The 21,955-nt window shown below is 40.6% G+C and overlaps 1 protein-coding gene across 3 annotated transcripts in view; it reads left to right on the forward strand.

Moving 5' to 3' along the window:
- The window catches only part of LOC141140128 (uncharacterized), a 618,302-nt gene that overhangs the window by 525,035 nt on the left and 71,312 nt on the right, over positions 1 to 21,955 (forward strand). For 2 of the 3 annotated variants that reach the window (XR_012243897.1, XM_073626977.1), the window contains exon 3: positions 8,700 to 8,805. The gene's annotated coding sequence lies outside the window, so the exon portion shown is untranslated. Of the gene's footprint in view, positions 1 to 8,689; positions 8,806 to 21,955 lie in introns of those variants that run through there. The other variant, XM_073626978.1, reaches the window with a different exon arrangement.

Raw genomic sequence — 21,955 nt, forward strand, 5'->3', positions numbered from 1 at the left:
GGTTCCATATCACCCCTAAGGTTGGGGACCCGGCGGCCCGGCCGGGCTAGCATTGCCACTCCCTCTGTTGTGATCGAGAGGGATCTTCCCTTTGGTTACACCAGATATACAACCTCGGCTGAGGTTGTTCTTGTTTTTCCGAGACCCCCTTTTTTCTCGGGTCTTGGGTTTGAACTGAACTTAACAGTCCAGTTCCTCTTTTTACTAGGCACTTAAGCCTGGTCTTTTTTGAAGTTAGTAGTTTGCTTTCATTAATTATTCTCCCTCTCTTTCCTTATTTTCTTATTATTCCCCTCTCTTCTTTCCCTTTCACCCTTCATTTATTTCAGGGATGTGCGCAGGAGACCATCATGCTCCAGAATCTTCCGCTGCGGCTTCGAGCTCTCCCTCCCAGACTCAGAATCGCATCAACTAGGATCCGGGTAGGTCTACACAAAATACACCAGTTTCACTCCTCTTGTGACTATGGCTGATTCTCCTCCTTTACAGAGGGCGCTTAAGATTGCCTCTCATAACACCCAAGGGCTCAACTGCCCCGTCAAAAGGCGTAAAGCCTTTCAAAACTATAATTCTAGGGGTCTAGATATTGTTCTTCTCCAGGAAACCCATTTTCCCTCAAATTACTCTCCTTCTTTCCTACACCATAAATACCCCACTTTTTTCCTTGCAAACGCTGGCGAGAAAAAACGGGGGGTTGCCATTCTAATCTCTAAACAGACACCATTCTCACACGCTTCGACAATTAAAGACAATGATGGGAGATATATATTAGTCAAAGGCTCAATTGAGGGTAACCTCTACACCATCATCTGCTACTATGCACCTAACAAGGGCCAAGCTAAATTCTTCTCCTCCTTACTTGCCGAGCTCTCACCCCACTTTGAAGGTAGGGTGATCATGGGCGGGGACTCCAACATCACGTTTGACCAGATTCTTGATAAATCAGACCAGGGGATCCCTCACCTGAAAAAAACCCCCAAACAGAGTCTCCAGATTGCCAGACTTCTCCACTCAGTAGGCCTTATTGATACATGGAGGGAAATCAATCCCTCAACAAGGGACTATACCCACTATTCAGCCCCCCACAAAACCTATGCTAGAATTGACCATGTCTTCATGTCAAACCCTGATATACACACTGCTACTCAAGCCTCTATCCAAGATGTTCCGTGGTCTGATCACTCCCTAGTAATTTTAAGATTATCTAATTCGTTATCCCCCCCAGGCTCCCGACTTTGGCGACTAAATGGAAAAATCTTATCTAACCCTGTCCACCGTACTATATTGGAGAAGGACATTAAAGAGTATTTTTTGCTTAATGACTCTGAGGACATCTCTCCCAGTTCCCTTTAAAATGCCCACAAAGCGGTAATTAGAGGGAAACTGATCCAATTCTCTGCCAAATTAAAATGAGAACGGCAAGCAGATATTTTGAAGCTAGAGAAAGAGTTTAAAGACCTCAGTATCTCTCATAAACGAAATCCCAATCCCATCACCCTCTCTAAACTTGACACTATTAGATTGGCCCTCAATTCAGCCTTGACCTCCAATGCAGATAAACATCTTCACTGGATTAGTGGCAGCCACTATTTGCGTGCGAATAAATTTGGCCCCCAGTTAGCGGCCAAACTTACCCCAAAACATAGGTCTTTTGCCCTACCCAAAATAAAATCTCAGTCAGGTTCACTTACCCAAAATCCCAGAAAAATCCTAAAAACATTCCAATCATTTTACGCCAACCTGTATTCTGACAATTGTCCGATTTCCCAACAAAATTTAGACTCATTTCTCGAGAAAATCCCACTGCCAAGAATCTCTGAATCTCACCGCTCTATATTAGAGTCCTCATTTCTTGAACCCGAGATCCGAGCAGTCATAAAAGATCTTAGAAAAGATTCTGCCCAAGGCCCAGATGGATTCTCAAACTATTACTACAAAACCTTCACAGATACTCTCTTCCCATATCTGGTTCATCTCTTCAACTCCTTAAGCAAATCCTCCCCTCTAGACCCTAATGCTAACTTAGCTTTCATCTCGGTTATTCCCAAACCGGGTAAAGATCCCAGCGAAGTGAGCAACTATAGACCTATCTCGTTAATCAATAACGATTTAAAAATTATGACGAAAATTTTATCGAACAGACTCGCTTCTTTTATAGGTTCTTACATACATAAGGACCAGGTGGGGTTCATACCGGGGAGACAGGGTCCGGACCAGATACGGAGAGCAATTAATGCAGTTTCCCTAATGAAATCTGGTTGGGATGGTGGCCCCCCCAGGAGGGCCTCCTCCTATCCATTGATCTCCAAAAAGCATTTGACACGGTGGCTTGGCCCTATCTTTTCACGATTCTACGTAAATGGGGCTTCGGCCCAAACTTTATTAATGTCTTGGAAGCCCTATATCACCAACCTAAAGCGCAGGTTAGAATACAAGGACACCTCTCGGACAAATTCCCTATACAGAAGGGAATGAGGCAAGGATGCCCTCTCTCCCCTCTTCTTTTCGCGATGGCTATCGAATCTTTAGCCATTGCGATAAGACAACATCCAGATATTCATGGAGCCCGTTGTGGACAATCTATCCATAAATGCGCTTTATTCGCGGATGATGTCCTCCTGTTCATCACATCCCCTTTAATTTCTACCCCCAACATAATTCAACTGTTACACGATTTTGAACTCGCTTCCGGACTTAAGGTTAATGTCTCAAAATCAGTCGCTCTCAATGTATCCACCCCCCAAAACATTGTAAACAATCTAAGAAATAAATTTCCATTTTCGTGGAACCCCACCTCCATCCCTTATCTCAGCATTAACCTTACGTCCAGTATCGACCTAATGTTTAAACATAACTTTCTTCCCATGTTCAAAAAACTCAATGATGACCTGACTCAATGGTCTCTTTATAATCTATCTTGGTTAGGCAAAGTGAACGCGGTCAAAATGACGCTTCTACCTAGGATTTTATACCTTTTTTCGCTCCCTTCCTATCCCGGTCCCTAAATCGCACGTTCAACTATTACAATCTGCCATAATCCGCTTTATTTGGGACAAAAAAGGACATAGATTTTCGAAAGAGGTACTGTTTAGACCCAGAAAGAAGGGAGGCCTTGGCTTACCTAACCTATGGTGGTATTATCAGGCAGCACAGTTGAGCCAATTTTCCACAATTTACCTCAAGGGTTTTAAACCAGACTGGGTGAGCATGGAACGAGAGGCAACTCCCAACTTTACTTTAGATTTTTTACTTTGGAACATCCCTAAAAACGCCCCCCTATACTAGCTCCTACTTTGTCTTATTCAATGAAGTTATGTGACTCCCTCCATAAGCTAAGACCTCTAATATCTACTTGGCACCCACTTGCACATATTTTCAGGAACCCCAACTTCCCCCCTGGATTAGACATCCGAGCCTTTAAATGGTGGCTAGACAAAGGCCTCTACAGAATTGGACAATTCTTTAACTCTAATGGTCCCCTCACTTTAGCATACTGCACCTCTAAACTCGAAATGCCCCCAGCCGAAAAATTTAGGTTTTATCAACTATCACATTTCTTGAACCAGTTATGGAAGGGCGGTGATAACCATCTCTCAGTAACTCCCTATGAACAATGGTGCGCTTCAGCCTTAGACACAAGGGAGGTATCTCTCTCATATATTCATCTCTAGCGGAGCCCTCTGAGAAAGCGGCTTACATGGTGAGCTGGGAGCGGGATCTTGGATTCAGCTGGGATCTGGATGTTTGGCATTCTAACTTTGCCCAATCCAGCAAAGGTATTGTGAACACGTCTCTAAATGAAGCTAGTCTTAAGACTCTAACACGCTGGTATCTGGTACCTTCACGCCTGGCCAAATTCTAACCACAAACGTCACCTCTTTGTTTTAGAGGATGCAGTCATACAGGTACGCTTTTACACATTCTATGGGAATGCCCCAAAATTAGAATGTTTTGGAACAGGATTTTCTCTCTTATCCTCAGAACTTGTGGCTGTGCGCTGAAACAAGACCCAACTATTGCTTTACTTAATGGCCCCATCCCTAAAATATCCAAACACACTCAGAAATTGATTCGGTTTATTCTCTTGGGAGCCAAAATGACTATTACCCTGTCCTGGAAGTCACCAAAAGTATCCATTCGGCTAGCTAAGCAAAAAATTTATTGGATTATGCTGCAAGAAAAGATCTCCAATACTATACTGGATACCCTAGACAAATTCAAAATCACTTGGGAACCTTGGGCTACTTTCATTGGACATCCCCTATAGGCATGATCGATAGCTCATGTGTGCAGCCCCTTTTTGGGACGGTCTCTAGTTTCCCTCTCATGGTGGTCTCCGGTGCACCTCCTTCCCCTTATCCTCTATGGTTAGTTCTTTACTTTATCTCACCCTACCTCTTCTGTTTCTTTCCCCTCCTATCTTTCCTCCTTTCACTCTTCAGCATGTTATTTTTTTAGTACTGCCTTCTCTGGCTCTTGGTATTTTCTAAGAATTTTGTTATTAACCTAAAGGTTGTTCTCGGGGTAGATCCCAGGGCATTGTTTTTTCATGATCCTCAAGCACAGTATTTACCAGCTCTGGTCCACCGATTTCGGTCCAATCTGCACTGAGAGCTCAATCTAATAAGATGTTCCTTTGACAAGTTATTGATTGTTTCATTATGGTTTCATGGTGTTACTTAACTATCTTATAGATACAAGCTCCTTTTCCCTTTTATTTTTTTTTTCCTCAGCATATCATCACATTGTGTAGTGATGCGGGCTTAGGGATTTCCAGTTTGCCAGAGCAGTTAGTTCCCGGATGGGGCTCTGGTGGCGAGAATGCTTGAGACCATAGCATCGGTTTCCTTTAATTAGAAAAGGGATTTTGACTTATTGATTTGGTCATTCTTTATAATCGCTGTACTAATATTACACCATGTATTCGTTGAGCATCTTGCTCTTTTTTCTGTTTGATGTATTACCTTGATACTTCAATAAACTTTATTTTAAACAGAAAAAAAAAAAAAAGATTTGGATAATGCCAGTAATGTGTTCCTTCTTGTTTGGTTAAAATCTAACCTGATCTGGGCAGAAGGCTGGGTCCATTGCTGTTGTGGGCATCTGAAGCCCCCTTGCCTTTATTTCTGGGATTCGGTGCAGCTGGCCACCCAGCCTGCTCCTCCCAATCTCGTGCCTGCACAGTAATGCCACTGGCATGGCCCCGAGCAGAGAGACTCCACTTCCTCCTGGCAGATACTAATCTTTGAAAATAGCACCAGGTTTTTTTCTTTGTTCTTATCAATTCTGGATTGGGCAGACCACATTGCTGTTTATACACACTCCCATCCCTTCCTTTCTTTCTCTGTGAGAGGTGCAAAGATAGTTTAGCCTCCTGCCACTGGCTTGTTTGTAAACAATGTCATGTGATCACTACAATGTCATAGAAATTGCATGGTTAATAACCACTTTGATTGGTTCCCCATCTGACATAAATTGCTATAAGTACAGCACTGTAACAGATCTAGTGGCCACCATAGATGTCAGGTGCTAGTTCTGCAACAGAATTTTTTTTAACCATATCCACAGCCCAGTGTGCTATTCTGAGTGTTTAATAATAGTTGGCAGGATATGGACAAGGGAAACATCAAAACAAAAGGGTTAGTAAGTAGAAACATAGGTTAAGGTGCATAAATCTCTCACCAAACCTCCAGGACGTCCCATAATCTCAGGCTGTTCTAGCCTTACAGAAAACGCTAGCTCCTTAGTACATAGTTCCCTCCATCCTCACGTCACATCGCTTTTTTCCTGTGTCAAGAACACTATTGACCTACTAAGAACCATTGAAGGTATCCCCCTTCCTCCAAATACCTGGCTTGTAGCCCTTGATGTAGAGAGTCTCTACAATGCTATTCCCCATGATAAGGGAATCGAGGTAATACAACATCATCTCAATGAAAGGGGTCCCTCCTTTCTCAAATATAACAAATTTGTGCTTGAACTACTTGACTATATTTTGAAACATAATATCTTTCAATTTGATTCTTCCCACTACCTCCAGGTGCAGGAAGTTGCGATGGGGACCAAATGTGCCCCATCGTATGCAAACCTGTACCGGGGGGGTGGGAAAAGGATGTTTTTTCAAGAGAGGACTTGAACCATATGCTTGATAAAGTAATCACATGGCACCGTTACATTGGCGATGTCCTAATTTTTTGGTCTGGGACCCAGTCTGAATTAAACGAGTTTATGCGTTTGATTTCAATCTGAGATTTACCATGCACTGCAGCCAGAGTAATATAAATTTCCTAGATTTGGTCATCTCTATTGATGCACAAGGTAAACTTGATTCTTCACTATACAGGAAGCCATCAGCGGGGAATACTATTCTCAACGCCCAAAGCTCTCACCCAGTTTCTTTAATAAAAAGTATTCCATATAGTCCGTACCTACGGCTCAAACGTAACTGTAGCAAGGACTCAGATTTCCAAACTGCCGCTAGGGACCTTTATGGTAGATTAAGAATTTGAGGCTATAGCCATGCCTGTCTTAAAAAGGCGTATAATTGTGTTAATGGTAAAGATAGAAACTCTCTGATTTTTTCTGATAAACGGGCTACTTAAAACAACACATGGAAATCAGGAAAATATTGAACAAATTTTGGCCACTTTTGTCAGCAGACCCTATTGCTAAGAAATATATCAGAGATTTTCCGGAGATTACTTTTAGACGGTTTTGTCACTGAAAGATCGCTTAGTCCACAGCCACTTTGATACTACTCTTCTATCTAAAACTCAGGCTAATTGGGGTACCTTTCCCTGTGGTTGTTGTGACGTCTGCCAGTTTGTTGATCAAAAGACTAAATTCAAACTCCTAATGGCAAATGGCACTCTATCCAATGTAGGGTCACTTGCCAGACACCGGGGGTTATTTATTTAGCCCAGTGCCTGTGCGGTGGCTTCTACATTGGAAAGACCAAGCGACAATTTTTCAAACGAATAAGAGATCACATAAACCAATAAAGAAAAATAAGATGGATACAGCCATCAGCAGACATGTTGGTATCCACCATGAATTTAACCCTAAATTCATTAAATTTCTGGCACTAGAACATGTCCATCTGGACTCTAGGGGGGGCAGTGTTGACCGTACGCTGCTCCAACTTGAGGCCAGTTGGATTTATGACCTTAGAGCTACTGTATTCCCAGGATTCAATGAGAGCCTTAGTTTCAAGCCCTTTCTCTAACTCCAACTAATGTGAGCCTTCCTTTTTCTTCTTTCCCCCTGTTGGTTTCCTTGTCCTCCCTTCCATTTATTATTTTAATTTGTTCTCTTTCCCTTTCTCCCCTTTTCACCCTTCTATTTTTTTTCACCCCTTTGTTTACCTTTTGAGCTTACCCTTTTCTCCATTCATTCATTATATCAACTTTGACTTAATTTGCTTATATTTAGATTTTTTAAAAATGTATTTGATATGTAGTTTATGTACTTCATGACATTTATAGATTCCTTTGTATTCTGTATACTTAACAAAAATTTTTTTTGTGTATTGTCAAGGAGAGCATGGTTTTACTCAAGCACTTAGACGAGCTACGACTGTGGGTGGTCCAGTACTCCATACTCCTCTACTGACCCTCTTCAGCTTCTCTTCTTTCAGTTTATCCCTGCCTGTTCTCCACTCCTTCTTCTCTGGGATTTTGTCTCCAGCAATCATACAGATGCCCAGGGCATACAGTGATTTTATCACTGTATGCCCGCTTCACGCCACACTATACGGGGAGCCTGTATCCCCGGGTGACGTCTAGGCATTCCCCCGTCCTCTTGCACTTCCATCTGTGCCATTTTCCATCATTAGCTCTTTCCCCATTGGTCCATGCTATGTGGGTTGGATGTTTGTCTTGGCTTTTCCACCTTGTCATCATGTATTGCCTTGATCTCTCCCTCCCTTGCAGGCCCTCTTGGGTATTGTAGTTTTAGGGATTCGCTGGCTCTCTGCACATGTGCATAGGCGTTTTTTCGTCCGCATCGTGTCGGTGACATCAGACACCGGCTCGATGGAGGACAGATAAGACTGACTTGTCTGGCTGCTTTGTCTGCCAGAGCTGGAGGGTCAGACTCTATTGAGCGGTGTTATGTCACTGGTAAGTTCTCCCCTTTACTGCCATTTGAATATCTCCACTTATTTCATTCTTTGTACCAATATTTTTTTGCTTACCCTACGTCTTAATAGGAAGCTTTAACAACAGTACCTACTACGACTTTCCCATCCCCATTGCTTAACATATTCCTAATAAACATATATTCCTTAGAGACATTGTCTTATATATTGATTTAAAAGTTTATAGTTTGATTACTTTTTTGCGATTTTTGATTATCCTTTTTCAATACTACTTTCCACTTTAACAAAATATATCTGTCAATCAATATCTTACTCTATTTTTATTTTTATTTTTTATTTTTTATTTTATTTCATTTTGTTTTTTCAATTTACTTTTTTCTTTATTTCTCCTTAGTAAGGCTTCCTGCGTTTAATATCCAGCAGGCTGTCCAAAGTCGCCTTTAATCTCATGCATTGCTAATATACTGCTTTTAGTAAATATTTACAATTTGAGACTTTTCTCTTCCTGACTGGAAGATGTTTACAGCTAGACTTCCTTTCTTTTGATTATTTATCATTTTCTCCGCATCTCTCTTATAAGTGCAATTTTACTGTTTTATAGTCTCACCTTTCTGTCCTCTGTGACTGCACTTTGATGACTTCCCGTGGGGGGCCTATGGGAGTGTGGACTCAGGTGCTGGTGATTTCTGGTTGGAAGCTGTTGCAGGGTAAGTGACTTAGTCGGTGGTGTTTGATATAATACTATGCTCTCATCATAACATACTTGTCTATATACATTATTTTCTGATATTTTGTTAATTCATTGTTTTTTCTGTCTCTATGATTGTATAGTTTCTTACGTTATCTGTGTTTCCATTCGCACATCACCTGAAGAAGCAATCAGCGAAACATGTGGGTTTAACTAATAACTTAAATGGCCCTGAACGAAAAGCACTACGGGAACTGCAGGAAGCCCCCAATTTGGTGATTAAAAGAAGTGACAAGGGCGGTAATGTGGTCCTACTCAGCGAAAAAATCTATGAGGATGAAGTACTTAGATTGCTGAGTGATAACTCGACCTATAAAAAACTGACTGGGACCCCCTTTCCCGCCCTTGTCGACACCTTGAACACTAAACTAAAACTAGCTATGGAAACAGGCCTACTCACTAATAAGGAATACTTATACCTTAAAGTAGAAAATATAACAATCCCCACATTTTATATCATTCCCAAATTGCATAAGTCTTTATCTAACCCCCCAGGGAGACCTATCGTCTCGGCCATCAAGGGTCCCCTTGAAAGAGTTGGCAAATTTGTGGACTCGATGATCAAAGACATGGTAACTGAACTACCTTCTTTTGTCCGTGACAGCAGAGATATACTTTTAAAGTTGTCCAATTTCACCCTATCTCCAAATGCCCTACTGGTGGGGATAGATGTGGAAAGTCTGTACACATCGATTCCCCACCAGTGGGGTATTCAAGCTACTAAAACTTTCTTGGACATTCATCATCCATCATTTGGAGCCCACAATGAATTCATTATAGAACTATTGGAATTCATGTTGGGCAATAATTTCTTTCAGTTTCTTGGGAAGTTCTACCAACAAATCAGAGGCACTAGTATGGGTGCCCCTTGGGCCCCGTCCTATGCCTGTCTCCATTTAGGACTTTGGGAGGAGGAGGTCGTGTACAAGTCCTCGATGTACCTTGACCACTGCGCGCTGTGGTTAAGGTACATCGACGACGTACTCGTGATATGGGAGGGCTCAGTGGAACAACTTTTGGAATTTTTATCCCTACTAAATTACAATGAAAGGAATATTCATTTAACCTATTCCTATTCTACTGATGCCCTCTCATTCCTTGATTTACAAATCACTAGATGTGGAAATAAAATAGCAACAAGCACCTTTAGAAAGGAAACAGCAGCTAATACCCTCCTCTTAGCACAGAGTCATCATCCAAAGTCGCTAATTAGGGGAATACCCACTGGACAATTTTTAAGGATCAGACGAAACTGCTCGGAGGAGGATCAATTCCTAACTGAAGCACATGAAATGTATAAAAGATTTAGGAAAAGAGGGTACTCACATAATTCTCTCAAAAAAGCTAAAAATAATGCATTTAAAACTAAACGTGAGGACCTTCTAATCATACAGAAGAATCCCCAGGAAACGGACCAATCACATTGTGATTTCCCCAGAATCATCACCAGGTTTGGCTCGCAATGGACCCAAGTCCAAGAGATCCTAAACAAACACTGGCATATCCTTAAATCGGCACCCCTCATTGCTAACATAATTAGCCCTAGACCATTACTTACGGCCAAAAGGGCACGTAATTTGGGAGACACCCTGGTTCATTCAGAATATATCAGAACGATTAATAAAAACTGGCTTACTGAGAGAAAACCTCCCCCAGGCATGCATGCATGTGGACATTGTAACATATGCAAATATGTACATCACACTGATGTGTTCGCTGATCCAAGGGGTGGCAATGACTATCGAATTAAACAATTTATTAATTGCTCAACGACACGTGTCATATATATGCTCACGTGTCCTTGCAATAAAAATTACATAGGAAAAACCAAACGTCAGCTCCGAATTAGGATCAGCGAACACATCAGTGGCATTAGGAATAAAACCAAGAATAAGGATGATGACAGACCTATTCCAGTACACTTTGCTAAATTTCATGACAGCAACCCAGCAGGCCTTACAGTTAAAGGGATCTATGTGCTTAATCTGCCCCCCAGATGGGGCGATTTTGACACTATACTCCTGCAAAAGGAGAAAATGTGGACGTACTTTTTAGATTCTTTAGCCCCCAAGGGGTTAAACACTGAATGCAGTTTACAATCCTTCCTAGTAACATAAACAATGCTTCTTATTTGTGGAGATAAAATCCCTATCATAAACATTACCTCTAATTTTTCACTCTTTCCATGGCTGATTTTCCCAAAAAAACTGTTAAAGTACTCTTTTTCCTTTTACTTTTTTTCTACATCCTCTCCGCCTTTATCTCGTAAATATCTAATATCACTATCCTAATCATGTAATTAGAATGTATGCTTTGTTTGCTGAATGACTTACACTGAGGGGCTATGGTCGACATCTAGTGGATACAAGTAGTATCTGCACTCTTTATTGCTTATTTAAACTCACCACACTTGACCCCTCCTAGCTCTGAGGAAACCAGCGTCCATTGGCTGGTGAAACGCGTCAGCTGTGTGACGTCAGCACGTCCTCAGGAGCCGCGCGCAATTTGACCTGACTCATCCTTACACGGACCTAACAGCTGATCCAACAGCTGATGTTGGTTTTTTCCTTGCAGCCACGCATCATACGGCGGCAGCGGTGCTTCGGCAGCTCCATGGTGAGGAGCAGTGAGCGACGACTCCTTACCGGCCTGCACTCCTGGTGAGCCACACAGAGGCATCTGTCCACAGAGAGACTTCAACATCCAGGACTAACATAGTCTGACGACGGACACAGTGCGGTTAGTGAGATCCTTCCACCTTACTCAGCACTCCAACAAAACGTATGTCAGTTTTTCTATGTTTCCTTAAATGCTGTCTCCAAGGACATTTATCCTGCTGCCTCTGTAGATGTCTGTACAATCATTCTTACTGCAATCTGGAAAGCGCTTGTAATCTATTTCATCAGCTGTGATCTAAATAACCACTGAGTGCAATGATCGTTTGAGAGATCGCTCCATCTATGGTCCAACTTTTTGATTTGTCAGATCATCCACCCACTTACATCACCTCCAAACTAGTGATATAGGACTGTTCCTGCCCTACTGGATACTCTATACTGGGAATACTTTCCATTAATCGCCAATCTATTGTGCAGGACTATCCTTAACTCAATATACCCCATATCTAGTGTGTATGATGTGTATGTGTGGGCGTGTAGCCGCGGCTCCCATTTGATTTTAAATATTCCCTGTGACAACGTTGTCCATTTTAATTTGTTTGTGATAACCGTCTGTCCATATTGCTTATATCTTCACTTTTGATATATTAATTGGTTATATATTTTTTGGTTATTAATAAAGCTGGTTTTGTATTTGACAATAGTGTTCTCTGTTGACCTTCTTTAGAGAAACCCTCTGTTTCTCATCCCCCCCTTTTTTTGCAATATGTTTAAAAGGCCAACTTGAACTGCATCCAGGCTTTTTTCCTGTATGATAGGTCTATACTTACCCGCTGGAACTAGCCACCATTATTAAAATTCATTGGTTGATCCGGGCAAAAAACCCTTGTTTTTTTTTATGTGGGTTTAACTACCCTGTTTCCCCGAAAATAAGACCTAGCGTGATTGTCGGTGATGGCTGCAATATAAGCCCTACCCCCCAAATAAGCCCTAGTTAAAGTCCTTGTGGGTCTTATTTTCAGGGTAGGGCTTATTTTCGGGGAAACAGGGTAGGGCTTATTTGGGGGGTAGGGCTTATATTGCAGCCATCACTGACAATCACGCTAGGTCTTATTTTCGGGGAAACAGGGTATTATTGTTTTTTGTATAATTCTCCTTGAAGGTGTGCAGCAGGGGGTAAGTGCTATGCTTACATACTTTTGCTAATACTGTAGGTGTGCTCCGTTCCCATCTCAAAAAGTTGGGAGGTATGCAGTATGTGTTCATATTCAGAATACTACAACATGCTAGTAGTGAATTTGCTTAGTGCACAGAGACTGAACTCAGTTTGTGAAGTTGCAACACTATGTATGCATATGCATATACTGGAAGACATAACTAGCAAGCTGACCATTGCAAAATATTTCAGTGTTCTGAAGGTGAAGTCAGGATACTGGGAAATAAAACTAAACAAGCACAGCTCTGCGCTTCATTATGCCACAAGCCAGGTACAATTTTCCTACTTGCCTTTTATCTATTAAACTGCTCTGGAAAATGTTCCAGGATAGTAGATCAAGTTTATGCAGTGCTTATAGCAGTAGCCCATTATGTGTATGATCTCTTCATGTTTGGTAGCATTAACAAAGAACATGGCCCACATAATTAAATTCAAATTACTAACTACCTACAAAGTCATGCACAACTTGGCCCCCAGCTACATCACTAGTCTCAAAATACCAACCTACTCATTCTCTTCATTCCTCCTCCTGGTCTTTAGCTCCCTCATCACCTTCTCCCATGCTCGCCTCATGGACTTTTCCTGAGCCTCTCCTATCCTATGGAACTTCCTACCCCAATTTGTCCGACTATCTTTTACTCTGCTTTTAGACGAACCCTGAAAACCCTCCTCTTTAGAAAAGCCTATTCTGCCCCTACCTAACAACTGCACTTTTATTTTCTCCATCAGATCACCACTTGACCCTCCCTCTTAGATTGTAAGCTCTAATGAGCAGGGCACTCTGATTCCTCCTGTATTGAATTGTATTGTAACTGTACTGTCTGCCCTCAGGAGAACTTTAAAACTAGGTAACCCCTCCTCTACCCCCAAAAATTACATGTCAAATATAGGAAAGGAGGGGGAGGAGGACTTAAAGCGGAACTTCCCCTTTAAGGGTAATGCTAGAGGAGCACTTTTTCTGCTTGATGTGATATAGCAGAGTTGTCCATATAGCTCTAAATTAAACAATGCTATAGAAATATTCAGCTCAGTGCCATTTTTTTGACCAAAACAGGTAAACCATTTATTTAATGTGCTTTAAAAAATGCACAAGCTTTTTAAAGTTTTTTTTTTTCATTTTACCACTTGGTTTTTTAATGTATCTTATCTGAATGGCATTTAATCAGAAATCCTCCTAGTATGGTTTTTCTTTACAAAAGGAAATGAATTAATGGAATCCTCTTATACCCCTGAGATAAAATTGTTAATGACTTCTCACCAGGTACATTGATTTTCATGTTGCATTAGTCATTTCCCCAATCAATGGTGTGTCCAGATGGTAATACCAGATGGTTAGAAATTAATAGGTGATGCATTTATGGTGTTTTTGTGGCAGGGTGAAGACCTGGATGAATAGAGAATGTGGTAATTTTCATTGACTTGTGATATTGTGGAATTGCTGTGATTTCCTACCAACCATGCACTAAATTAAAAACAATGAACTCCTCTGGGATTAAGCCCAGCACTAGTGGTATAGCTGCTGTGGTTATGTAATGCCATGGCAAAATTCAATTATTTAACAGGATACTCAGTTAAACATTGGAATAAAAGAGAATGAATAGTTTTCCTAAGATGAGTTTCTCTTATAGATATGTTTAGCATTAAACATATCTGTTTATTGCTAAGTTTACACTTTCCTAAGAAAAAACCAACTACGAACCAAGCTTGTGAAATGTGTGATTATTATACATACTGTGTTTACAAAGAAAAATTGTGATTGATTTTTTATATTATTCATTTTTTCCAGAGGGACATACTACTAGTAGTATGCACACTTTTTTTTCTGTAGATGATTATTTATAATGCATTACTGGCTGAAAAATATATTCATTCTGTGGAAGGTACCTGTGCTGGCATACAAAATTTAGGATACTGTTTGCATAAAGCAATTGTAATTATGTCCCAAAATTAAGCAGCACAAGACTGACATTGACGCCCTTATATAAATCATACAGGAATTTTTCTTTATATAAATCAGTTGGCGACTTTACAAACTTAGCTACATTTCCTTATCACACATCACTAAAGAGTACTTATTGACAGATAATATTGTTGAGCACCACCTTTTGCATTAAAAAAACCTCTGTTCAAACACATGTGTTCAAACGCAAACACATCAAAGGGCTACTTTTGACCTACTTTAGTTGCAAGGACATACAAAGTAAAGCAGGTCAAACACAACCCAAGAACTGTTATGTACATTCCACACAACACCACTGAAGAAAATGGGAATCTGTAGACTAGTGTTTGAGGTGCAATTCAAATGCAAAATACCAGTAACCCTATGTGAACCTAATCCAATTCCCTAGCAATTTCAAGCACTTTCAAACAGCTTTCAATAGCAACATAAGAGATCAAAGCAACATGCCACAAACACTTTTGATAATTTCACAGTGTTCATAGTGACTGGTGGGGGTAAGAAGCATAAAACTTTTTTTTTTGTTTTTGCAATGAAAAACTGATTGAGAGTCATTGAAATTGCTTCAAACATTATCACAGGTGTTAAAATTTAAAATAATTGCAAAATTCCACTGCATTCTCAAAGTGGTAAAACTCTAAACCCAGTGTATAATGCTATCAATGCTGCTACTTCATACTCAAAATTTATCCACAAAAGTAAAGGATCATCAGTGACACACCAATAATATTCCACAGTAGCACAAATATGACAAAAATAAACCAAAATAACCTAAATATATATAAATATATAAACAAATACGTCCTTAAAATAAAAGTCCATAAAAGTCCATAACACTCACCAGACGTAATTGCCATTCATTCTCATGACTGGCAATAATGCTGAATGCTGTTCAATTCCACTTCTGAAATTCAAAAACAACCTCCAAATCTTCTATCCAGTTCTCATTACAGCAAACATATGAAGAAGAAAAAGATAAATACACCTCCAATACTGTAATACCTCAAATCACAAGCTTTTTTTATTTAAAACCATGTACAATTCACCGATAACATAAACATTATGTCCGGTAACTCTCTTGCAGCAGTCTCACCACCTCACACTGATCGGAATGGGTGCAAAATCTCTGAACTCACATCTGATTGCCACGTAACCACGCCCGGGCATGTTTCGTCATATTTGACTTCATCATTAGGAGTGCTTGTGATTTGAGGTGTTCCACGAGCGTGGATGTTTTTCTCATTTTCTTCTGCACATGTTTCATGTAATGACAATTGAATAAAAGATTTGGAAGTTGAATTTTCCAAGTGGAGTTGAACAGCATTAGGTGCTATTGCCAGTCATGAGAATGAATAGCAATTAAGTCCCATGAATGTTACTCTGGAGGGAGTGGGATATGCACTTTTCACTTTGGTGGTGGATTTATGGTGCATCATCTTCAATAAGAAGAAACAAAGGAATAATTTTATGACACTTTTATGGACTTTTTGTATCACAGGTGTGGTTGCTTTGTCAACATAATTTGTTGCTCTAACATCACAAGTTCAATCAAACTAGTACAAAATTCTAAGTGTATTTATTGTTCAATTTGAGTTTTGGAATAAAGGAGTGGATAACAACACAAGAGCTGCCATTTATCATATTTAATTTCATACTTTCTAGAGAAAAAAAATGTACTATAGGCAAGCACCCCATCTACCAAACACATGAGTGTATTTAGGAGACTATACAATAGCAGTTATTGGCCGTTGGGTCATTTATGAAGAGGGACCCATTTTGAAACTGTGAAACAGTGCTTTGTCTTTAAAGGATGCACTTAATGAAATATAGCTTATTTAAGAATCTTCTATCTACACTGCGAATAAACAAAAAAACAATCTTACCAGGTGATGGCTGCATGCATGTATGTAGTAATTCACATTTTAAAAGCAGTACTATCATATCTATCATATTTAAATGCATTTAATATGAGTAGGTCAAACTTCTACAATGTGCCAGATGACTTTATTTCTTATAAATGGAATTAAGAATACCTGCTTTTGACAACAGAATGAGACAGGACAGACATCCCACAACTATGCATAATCTGAAACAGCTTTGTATACATGAATAGCCCAAAACAGCTGAACAGATCTGGTAGGAAGTCTGCTAGTTCTAGTTTTCTATGTCATCTCAAACCTATTGAAACTGGAAGCATGTAACTATCACTCTTGTATAGTGCTATTACTTAGCACTATACAGTGGGGACGGAAAGTATTCAGACCCCCTTACATTTTTCACTCTTTCTTATATTGCAGCCATTTGCTAAAATCATTTAAGTTCATTTTTCTGTTATGGGTTTTTAAAGGGGACCCTATGCAGTAAAAAATTGTGTGGGGTACCCCCAAAGTCAGACAATTTTCCAAGATTTCTTTCTAGTCTGGATTTCTATGTGTGCTCCATTAAAAAAAGGGATGTGCCCCCAAAACTTAAAGTGGGGACGGAAAGTATTCAGACCCCCTTACATTTTTCACTCTTTGTTATATTGCAGCCATTTGCTAAAATCATTTAAATTCATTTTTTTCCTCATTAATGTACACACAGCACCCCATATTGACAGAAAAACACAGAATTGTTGACATTTTTGCAGATTTACTAAAAAAGAAAAACTGAAATCACATGTTCCTAAGTATTCAGACCCTTTGCTCAGTATTTAGTAGAAGCACCCTTTTGATCTAATAAAGCCATGAGCCTTTTTAGGAAAGATGCAAGTTTTTTCACACCTGGATTTGGGGATCCTCTGCCATTCCTCCTTGCAGATCCTCTCCAGTTCTGTTGGGTTGGATGGTAAACGTTGGTGGACAGCCATTTTTAGGTCTCTCCAGAGATGCCTAATTGGGTTTAAGTCAGGGCTCTGGCTGGGCCATTCAAGAACAGTCACGGAGTTGTTGTGAAGCCACTCCTTCATTATTTTAGCTGTGTGCTTAGGGTCATTGTCTTGTTGGAAGGTAAACCTTCGGCCCAGTCTGAGGTCCTGAGCACTCTGGAGAAGGTTTTTGTCCAGGATATCCCTTTACTTTCCCTCAATTGCAACCAGTCGCTGAAAAAACACCCCCACGGCATGATGCTGCCACCACCATGCTTCACTGTTGGGACTGTATTGGACAGGTGATGAGCAGTGCCTGGTTTTCTCCACACATATCGCTTAGAATTAAGGCCAAAAAGTTCTATCTTGGTCTCATCAGACCAGAGAATCTTATTTCTCACCATCTTGGAGTCCTTCAGGTGTTTTTTAGCAAACTCCATGCGGGCATTCATGTGTCTTGCACTAAGGAGAGGCTTCCGTCGGGCCACTTTGCCATAAAGCCCTGACTGGTGGAGGACTGCAGTGATGGTTGACTTTCTACAACTTTCTCCCATCTCCCGACTGCATCTCTGGAGCTCAGCCACAGTGATCTTTGGGTTCTTCTTTGCCTCTCTCACCAAGGCTCTTCTCCCCCGATAGCTCAGTTTGGCTGGATGGCCAGCTCTAGGAAGGGTTCTGGTCATCCCAAACATCTTCCATTTAAGGATTATGGAGGCCACTGTGCTCTTAGGAAACTTAAGTGCAGCAGAGTTTTTTGTAAGCTTGGCCAGATCAGTGCCTTGCCACAATTCTGTCTCTGAGCACTTCAGGCAGTTCCTTTGACCTCATGATTCTCATTTGCTCTGACATGCACTGTGAGCTGTAAGGTCTTATATAGACAGGTGTGTGGCTTTCATAATCAAGTCCAATCAGTATAATCAAACACAGCTGGACTCAAATGAAGGTGTTGAACCATCTCAAGGATGATCAGAAGAAATGAAGAGCACCTGAGTTAAATATATGAGTGTCACAGCAAAGGGTCTGAATACTTAGGAGCATGTGATATATCAGTTTTTCTTTTTTAATAAATCTGCGAAAATGTCAACAATTCTGTGTTTATCTGTCAATATGGGGTGCTGTGTGTACATTAATGAGGAAAAAATGAACTTAAATGATTTTAGCAAATGGCTGCAATATAAGAAAAAGTGAAAAATTTAAGGGGGTCTGAATACTTTCTTTCCTTACTGTAGTTCAGTCCACTGGTGTGCACATCTGCCTGATCAACAGGAATTTATCTGTCTGCTTATGCCTTGGATAGAGGTCTGCTGCCTCTGACTTTTGTCTGACTGTTTTTGCCTTGGTTTATCTCTAGTGTGTTACTTGGAGTGTGTTTGTACTGACCTTGTCTGTGCTTAATCTGATCATTGGCCTGTTACCTGTCTGAAACTTGGAGATTGTTCTCTGCACCTGACCTGGCAAGCATAAAGCAGGCCATGGACAGTCCAATTCTCAGCCAGTTCAGTAGGTACTGGTTGAGATTCGAACCATCTATGGGCAGGCTGTTTGTACCCAAGTCAATCCATCAATCAACTTGGGTACAACCAGCATATCGGATTTTTCATGCGATTATTGCCAGTAACTGCTAGCAATGATCACTGTGTGTTTTCCTGGCAGGGACGGCTCCCCCGGGAGAACACAATAGCTCTGTAGGGGGGATTTCCCTATCAACACTGACTGTCTTGATAGGGGAATCTAGCGTATTTCTTTCCTGTGAAAGAAAGAAAGTTTCACCGTCTATGGCCGGCTTAAGTCTGCTGACTCTGTTTCTGTCTGCTATATGTTCTAGCATTCTGAATAAGGATTTACACCTCTCAAACATGTGTCCTATATGCCTGCCCCTTAGTATAATTCTTAAGTGACCTGGGCGCCCCAGTGTAATTCTCAACTTTGCAAGAAAAATCTGTGCTTTATGAGTATGTGATAGGACCAATTCGAAGTTCAGTCTATGCAGTCACCTGAAGGTGCCTCCACTTTATTTAGGTACTAGTTACTTTACTTTTTCTTTCAGTGACTTGCATATCAGTGTATGAGAAAAAAATCTACAATAGTAGTTCTGCATCACCTCAACTGATTTATTGAATTGCTTGCAAAATCCACAAAATTCAAGCCATGCATTATATACAACAGTTTCAAAGCGTTCACGGTCCTTTTTCAAGTAAAGCATACATAAGACTGAGACTGACATTCACATTTTTAAATGCTAATTGCAACCAATCAGCTAATTGCACCTGTGCACAAATTTGTTACCAATTTTGTATGAAAGGACTGCACACACTATGCAACATGAATGAAACTAACACAAAATATTCATATAATAATACAATACATTGGAAATATTGCATCTCAGTGTCTCCACCTTATTCTACATCCACAGTGTAACCTGTAAACAAATTTCACATGGGAAAATTACTAAAAAAATTCACAGTTATTGGAATAAATGCAAACCAACATTTAACCCCTTGGGTTGTATGGTGTTCAATTCTGCTATCTATTTAACTTCCCTGCATTTCAACTGATTTTCCGTGTTACCACACCTTCGCAATTTAGGAATGCAATTGATAATTATAAATCTGAGCTGTGAGATTGAATGTCTATGTGCAGCAAAATGTTTGGCAACAGGGAGCTCTGGCTGATCCACCCTGAGTGATAACAATCTATTCTTCATCCTCTGTGTTGTTTCCCCAATGTAATATAACCTACATGGACATTTTAACAAATAAATTGCAAAGGGGCGCTGACATGTATAATACCCCCTAATATCTATCTTTCTTCCAGTGTGAGGGTGTGTAAAAAAACTAACCCTTTATCATAATAGAGCAATGTACACAGGTCAGGTATGGAAAAGATCCATTGCGTTTAGGACCCAGAAATGTCAAAGACTGCTTTTTAGGAAGAACTACATCAGCATTAACAATACTGTCCCATATGAATTTGCCTTTCCTAGAAGACTTCAAGGATAGTTGGTGGAATTCTTAAATTTCAGGGTAAATCAGCTATAACAGTTGCCAATGTTTTTAAAATAACATTATATAACCTATCTGAAAACTAATGGTTTTGTGACACAAAAGGAATGCGTGAGACACCCCTACAGTATATGACTTTTTTTTTTTTCAGGAGGCCTCTGAGATAGGCCTTCAAGGAATCCCAAACCACATCCGGCAGTGCCATACCTGTATTGATTTGTACAAATTTGTTTAGTCTAGACACCACTTCTCCACAATTGCCAATCAATTCCAGCCAACAAGTGCTGATTTTCCCTTCTCTAGAATGGGTCTTGCCCCCAGCATTTATTGTCAGCACAAGCGGGGAGTGGTCTGAGACTTCCCTTGGACCATACTCTATATTACATACTGTCAATATTGTCTCCCAATTACCCAGGGCCGTGTCAATTCTAGAGAGAGTGAGATAGGAGCTTGAAAAGCATGAACACTGCCTTTCTTGCGGATAGCGCATTCGCCATATGTCGCTCAAACCCATTTCCTCAAGGAATTGGGATAGCCGACCCTCGCCTGCTGTATTGGACCTATGACCCGATGGGAATCTGTCTAGACTCTTGTCGAGTACTTCATTGAAGTCTCCCACCGCTATTATCGGGGTTCCTGCTTTATCCAGCACGAACTCCAATAATTTATGTAGAACCTCTAGCTTGAATGGGGGGGGGGGGGGGGAATATAAATATTTGCCAACACAAATAGCTTGTTTTTAATCGAGCAAAGCAGAAAAATATATCGGCCCTGTTCATCAATACAACTTTCTCTGCAGGAGAACGCCACTCCCCTCCCAACCAAAATACTCACCCCCCCTTAAATAGGAGGAATGGACTGAATGGTAATGGGCTTGGAACTTCCGATTGCGGAATTGTATCGTAGTGTCATCGGTTAGGTGTGTCTCCTGCAGGAAAAGTAGTCTGGGCCCACTCCCCTCTAGTGCCGATAGGACCGTAGCTCTCTTAATTGGATCCCCTAGGCCCCAGACATTCCATGAGGTTATACTGACTCTCCTTTCTTGCATGGTGAAATAACAAAAAATAAATCAACACTAGAAACCAACACAAAATTAAATGAAAAAATGATCAGCCTAACAATCACACCCGCACCTCTCAATGTCAAGTGAATTCTCCAATCTGTGTAATTCTCCTTCTCTCCATATCATTCCCCTCTCTCAATTTGTGCCTTCCAATATACTAATGTTAATGGTGTGTGTTTCTTAACTCTCACCCTGCTCTCATCCCCACCATCCACAACAACCCCCCAAACCCATCCATGCCCCCCCACCCATGCCCATCTGATCCAACCCTAAGGGCTTCACCTGTGACCTTACCATTCCTCTCCCATCTTACCCTTCTCATATTCCAAACCGGTAACTTTAATATAAAACATAACCATGGGAGCCCCATACAATCTCTTTCTCCCCTACTTACAAACATACAACCAA

The sequence above is a fragment of the Aquarana catesbeiana genome, linkage group LG04 (assembly GCF_042186555.1).
Source record: "Aquarana catesbeiana isolate 2022-GZ linkage group LG04, ASM4218655v1, whole genome shotgun sequence".
NCBI lineage: Eukaryota > Metazoa > Chordata > Amphibia > Anura > Ranidae > Aquarana > Aquarana catesbeiana.